Below are 6570 nucleotides of genomic sequence, written 5' to 3'. Positions count from 1 at the left end.
GAAGTCATACCTGAATGGTTGAGTGGTTTTCCCGACGTTCTTCAATTTAAGCTGAAATTTTGCAACAAGAAGCTCATGATCTGAGCCACAGTCAGCTCCAGGTCTTGTTTTGACTGACTGTATAGAGCTTCTCCATCTTTGACTGCAAAGGACATAATCAATCTGCTTTCGATATTGACCATCTGGTGACGTCCATGTGTAGAGTCGTCTCTTGTGCTGTTGGAAAAGAGTGTTTGCTATGATCCAGCATGTTCTCTTGGCAAAACTCTATTAGCTTTTGTCCTGCTTCATTTTGTACACCAAGGCCATGCCTGCCTGTTATCCCAGTGATTTCTTGACTTCCTACTTTAGCATTCCAATCACCTATGATGAAGAGGACATCTTTTTTTGGTGTTAGTTCTACAAGGTGTTGTAGGTCTTCATAGAACCGATCAGCCTCAGCTTCTTCGGCATCAGTGCTTGGGGCATAGACTTGAATTACTGTGATGTTGAATGGTTTGCCTTGGATTCGTACTGAGATCATTCCGTCGTTTTCGAGATTGTACCCCAGTACTGCTTTTCCCACCCTTTGGTTGACTATGAGTGCTACTCCATTTCTTCTAAGGGATTCTTGCCCACAGTAGTAGATATGATGGTCACCTGAATTAAATTCGCCCATGCCTGTCCATTTTAGTTCGCTGATTCCCAAGATGTCGATGTAATCTTGCCATCTCATGTTTGACCACCTCCAGCTTACCTTGATTCATTGATCTTACATTCCAGGTTCCTAAACGATATTGTTCTTTACAGCATTGGATTTTCTTTTCACCACCAGACACATCCACAGCTGAGTGTCCTTTTGGCTTTGGCCCAGCCACTTCACTCTTTCTGGCGCTACTTGGAAATTCCCTCTGCTCTTCCCCAGTAGTATACTGGACACCTTCCGACCTGAGGGGCTCATCTTCCGGCGTCATCTCTTTTAGCCTTGTGATACGTTCCATGAGGTTTTCTTGGCAAGAATCCTGGAGTGGGTTGCCATTTCCTTCTCCAGTGGACCACATTTTGTCAGAACTCTCTGCCATGACCTGTCCGTTTTGGGTGGCCCTGCACGGCATAGCTTATGGCTTCACTGAGTTACGCAAGCCCCTTCACCACAACAAGGCAGTGATCCATGAAGGGGGGATGGGAGACCCAGGCTCTAGTCCTCACTCAGCTGAGAAGTACACTGGGTGACTCTGGGACAGTCCCTGACTTCTCAGCTTAACCTACCTCACAGGGTTGTTGTGAGTATATTATGGAGAGGAGGAGGTCCTTGTCAATATTTTTATTTATTATTGCATTTATATCCCGCCTTTATTCCTCTTGCAAGGAACCCAAGGCGGCTTACATTATCCTCCTCCTCTCCATTTTATCCTCACAACAACAACCCTGTGAGGTGGGTTGGGCTGAGGGTGTGTGACTGGCCCGAAGTCACCCAGTGAGCTTCCATGGCTGAGTGGGGACTAGAACCCGGATCTCCCAGCTCCCAGTCCAAAACTCTTGCCACTACACCACACTGGCTCTCACCTTGAGTTCCCGGGGTGGTGGGCGGCGAGATAAAAATGTAACCAAAAACATTAAAAAGAGAAGCAAATGATAACAGACAGAAGAAAATGGCAAGGGGGGGTGAAAGAAAAGGATCTAGATGGAGAAACAAGGGAAAGAGTCAAGCTAGGAAAGGAGACAGAGAAAAGAGAAGAAGGGTGAAATTCTATAATGGAAAGAAGGTTGGTCTTTATGGTATTATATTCTGGGATATTATATTCTGGAATGGAACAGTGGGAAAGAAAGGGCAAGCTGTGGCACATAGCCCCTTGCCATGTTTACTCATAAGTAAATCCTGCTGATTTCAGGGGGACATACTCCCCAAGCAAGCATGTGCAGCGTTGCGAGAAAGCGTACTGACCAACAGTCAGCATGTTGAATTAGGATGAAGAGAAGAATGGAATACCAGATCCCATTCTCAGAGATCTACTGATTGCCATGGTACTATGGTCAAATGGCGACCGAATTTGCCAAGAACCGCCACAATGGGCTAACAGGGTCGCCTCTCCAGCCCAGAATTGCATCCTAAAATTGCACCCCACTAACCCACCCGTTTTCGAAATCATACCCACTCCTGATTCAGACTGCTGGCCTGGAGAAAGACAAGTGGAAATCGTATTAGCGTCACAGCCCATAATACTCGGAGATGCAGGCCAGCATAATTTGAAATGCAGATGTGGAGTCGTTTGCAGAATTTGTAATTTAAAAAAAGGTAAGAGGGAATCAGTCTTAGGCAGATGACATGATAATTTCTTCTGAGAAAACATCCTGTTGCATTACCGTTGCAATAATTGCAACCCCGTTGCAATAATTGCATTATTGCTGGTTGTTGTTCAGTCGTTCAGTCGTGTCTGACTCTTTGTGACCCCATGGACCACAGCACGCCAGGCCTTCCTGTCCTGCGCTCTCTCCCGGAGCGTGCTCAAGTCCATATTCATTGCATCGGTGATGCTATCCCGCCATCTCATCCTCTGCCGTCCCCTTCTCCTTTTGCCTTCAGACTTTCCCAGCATCAGGGTCTTTTCCAGTGACTTTTCTCTTCGCATTTGGTGGCCAAAATATTTGAGCTTCAGCTTCAGTCTCTGTCCTTCCAATGAGCACTCAGGGTTGATTTCCTTTAGGATGGACTGATTTGACCTCCTTGCAGTCCAGGGGACTCGTAAGAGTCTTCTCCAGCACCACAGTTCGAAAGCATCAATCCTTCGGCGCTCAGCCTTCCTTGTAGTCCAGCTCTCACAGCCATACATTACTACTGGGAAATCCATAGCTTTGATTGTGCAGACCTTTGTCGGCAAGGTGATGTCTCTGCTTCTTACCATGCTGTCTAGGTTTGCCATAGCTTTCCTCCCAAGGAGCAAGCGTCTTTTAATTTCACGGCTGCAGTCACCGTCTGCAGTGATCTTGGAGCCCAAGAAAATAAAATCTGTCACTGCTTCCATTTCTTCCCCTTCTATATGCCAGGAAGTGAGGGGGCCAGATGCCATGATCTTCGTTTTTTTAATGTCGAGTTTCAAACCAGCTTTTGCACTCTCCACTTTCACCCTCAACAAGAGGTTCTTTAGATCCTCTTCGCTTTCTGCCATTAGGGTGGTATCATCTGCATATCTGAGGTTGTTGATAATTCTCCCGGAAATCTTAATTCCGACCTGTGATTCATCCAACCCGGCATGTCTCATGATGTACTCTGCATAGAAGTTGAATAAGCAGGGTGACAATATGCAGCCTTGTCGTACTCCTTTCCCAATTTTGAACCAATCTGTCATTCCATGTCCGGTTCTTACTGTTGCTTCTTGGCCCTCGTACAGGTTTCTCAGGAGACAGGTAAGGTGGTCTGGTACTCCCATGTCTTTCAGAATTGGCCATAGTTTGTTGTGATCCACACAATCAAAGGCTTTAGCGTAGTCAAAGAAGCAGAAATAGACGCTTTTCTGGAATTCCCTTGCTTTCTCCATGATCCAGCGAATGTGGGCGTTTTGATCTCTAGTTCCTCTGCCTCTTCGAAACCCAGCTTGTACTTCCGGTAGTTCTCGGTTCACATGCTGCTGAAGCCTAGCTTGTAGGATTTTGAGCATAACCTTGCTGGCATGTGAAATGAGCGCAATTGTGCGGTAGTTTGAACACTCTTTGGCATTGCCCTTCGTTGGAATTGGAATGTAAACTGACCTTTTCCAGTCTTGTGGCCACTGTTGAGTGTTCCAAATGTGTTGGCATACTGAGTGCAGCACTTTAACAGCATCATCTTTTAGGATCTTAAATAGCTCAGCTGGAAGACTGTCATCTCTGCTAGCTTTGTTGTTAGTAATGCTTCCTAAGGCCCACTTGACTTCACTCTCGAGGATGTCCGGCTCAAGTTCAGTGACCACACTATCATGGCTATCAGGGACATTCAGATCTTTCCTGGATAGTTCTTCTGTGTATTTTTTCCACCTCTTCTTAATCTCATCTGCTTCTGTTAGGTCCCTGCCTTCTTTGTCCTTTATCATGCCCGTCTTTGCACAAAACGTTCCCTTGAGATCTCCGATTTTCTTGAAGAGATCTCTAGTCTTTCCCATTCTGTTGTTTTCCTCGATTTCTTTGCATTGTTCATTGAAGAAGGCCTTCTTGTCTCTCCTTGCTATTCTCTGGAACTCTGCATTCAGTTGGGTATATCTTCCCCTTTCTCCCTTGCTTTTTGCTTCCCTTCTTTCCTCAGCTACTTGTAAAGCCTCCTCAGACAGCCACTTTGCTTTCTTGCATTTCTTTTTCTTTGGGATGGATTTTGTTGCTGCCTCCTGAACAATGTTACGGACCTCCGTCCATAGTTCCTCAGGCACTCTGTCTATCAGGTCTAATCCCTGAAATCTATTCCTCACCTCCACTGTATATTCACAAGGGATATGATTGAGGTCATACCTGAATGGTTTAGTGGTTTTCCCTACATTCTTCAATTTATGCTGAAATTTTGCAAGAAGCAGCTCATGATCTGAGCCACAGTCAGCTCCAGGTCTTGTTTTTACTGACTGTATAGAGCTTCTCCATCTTTGGCTGCAAAGGACATAATCAATCTGATTTCGATACTGACCATCTGGTGATGTCCATGTGTAGAGTCGCCTCTTGTGCTGTTGGAAAAGAGTGTTTGCTATGATCTGCGTGTTCTCTTGGCAGAACTCTATTAGCCTTTGTCCTGCTTCATTTTGTACACCAAGGCCATGCTTGCCTGTTATCCCGGTTATGTCTTGACTTCCTACTTTAGCATTCCAATCCCCTATGATGAAGAGGATATCAGAGTATTATTGCTGGTATTTCACTTTAAAAGCAGCAAAGGTTTGAACAGCTGTTAGCATCTTTACTGCAGCCCAAGGAGGCCGGCTGACCTTTGTTTGCGGGCATCAGCTCCCATTTTGCACACAGCAGAACTGAGGGACAGCAACTTGCCAAAGGATTGCTGGTAAATCAGTGGCAGAGTTTGCCTTTCTCCCCCAGTTCAAGCCCTTTGCAAAACCTAGGCTATGTTCTGAAGCCAGTATGGCGTAGGACTTCAAGGTGTCAAACCTCTTTCAGCCCAAGGGATGAATTTCAGAGAAGCTCGCAGGGGGTGGGGATGGATTCCAGGGGCTGAAAGCAAAAGGGGCAGAGCCAAAAATAGCATATTTTCATTTACTGCTGGTGCCTAAGAGTTAGGAGAGGTATTTCAAGCTTTTAGGATGGGGGAATGCCAGGAAACCACCAAATGATTGGCAGCTGGCGGGAGGGGGATTTGGCCTTCAGACCTGAGGTTCAACACCCCTGGGTTAGAATGTAGGATTAGGGCTGGGGAGTCCAAATTCCCCCTCAGCTATGAAGCTCCCAGAATGACTCGGCTAACCAACCTCACAGGGTTGTTATGAGTGTAAAACAAAGCAGTGGGGGAAGAAAACCATGTATGCCTCCTTCAGGGTGGGATGGGATTAAAATAGAATAATAATAGAGTGAAAGGAATTTGGAAGTCTAAAAATGGGTGGGTGGGGTGAACAGAAGAAGCAGCCTGTTGCATAGGGCTGCGATAAGGTAGAATTGTGCTTGGAAGGGTCCTCAGAGGTCATCTAGTCCAGCCCCCAGCAATGTAAGAAATCCATTGTTACAGCACCCCTAAGAGGTAGCCATCCAACCTCTGCTTAAAAGCCTGTAATGAAGGAAAGTCCACAACCTTCTGAGGCAGGTGGTTCTGCTGTAGAACTGGTCATACTGTCAAAATATCCTGTCTTGTAACGTGGACTCATGGGTTCAGGTCCTGCCCCTGCAGCCAGAGAAAACAAATTTGTGCTGTTGTCTATGTGACAGCCTACCCAACCTTTGAAGATGGCTATCCTTCAACCTGGTCTCGTGGGACTTGGTCTCAATTTTTTCTGCAAAATGTCGCAGCCAAATTTAACATCTGATGCTAAACACGGAATAGCGTTTAGCAACTGGCGACACTTGGGAATTCCTATTTGGGGAGATGCCCGAAACAGTCAAGAGGTAACCTCGATTGCTGAGGTTAAAACGTCTTTATTTTTAATCAAAAATACCTGTCCCGCATTTCCAGTTTTGAGAAAAGTTTCAACTCGCATCAGTAACAACCAAACATCTTTAAAAAGAAAAGAAAAAGCTCCAGAAGAGAACCGTGAAAACAAGTTGTGTTCCACCACCGTAAGCAGTTTGCTTTCAGCCTGAAGACAATCACAAAAGAAGGAACCTCCTTCCATTAGAACTATCCCTTGATGTACAAAAGAACCCCCCTAAATTTGGGCGTGTTTCTCCCCACACACACACATTTAGATTCTAATGGTGTGCAAAACCCGCTCTCCAATCCAGGAAGGCCATAAGCCCCCCAAGACAGGAGATTTAGTTTTAATTTTTAGTTAAAATTTTAGTTGTCCAGTTTCAGTTTTAAATCTGGTATCGTATTTTAAATTTTCTCACTGCTGCTAGCTTCTATTTGGTTAATATTTTCATTTTTTATACTGTCATTTTAATATTGTATTTTATCATCTCATATTTTATGGTTTG

The sequence above is a fragment of the Heloderma suspectum genome, chromosome W (assembly GCF_057233095.1).
Source record: "Heloderma suspectum isolate Gila_16-S chromosome W, 16-S_ref, whole genome shotgun sequence".
In the NCBI taxonomy this organism is placed as follows: domain Eukaryota; kingdom Metazoa; phylum Chordata; class Lepidosauria; order Squamata; family Helodermatidae; genus Heloderma; species Heloderma suspectum.
The sequence above is the reverse complement of the archived record's forward strand: the minus strand, read 5'-3'. Positions refer to the sequence as shown.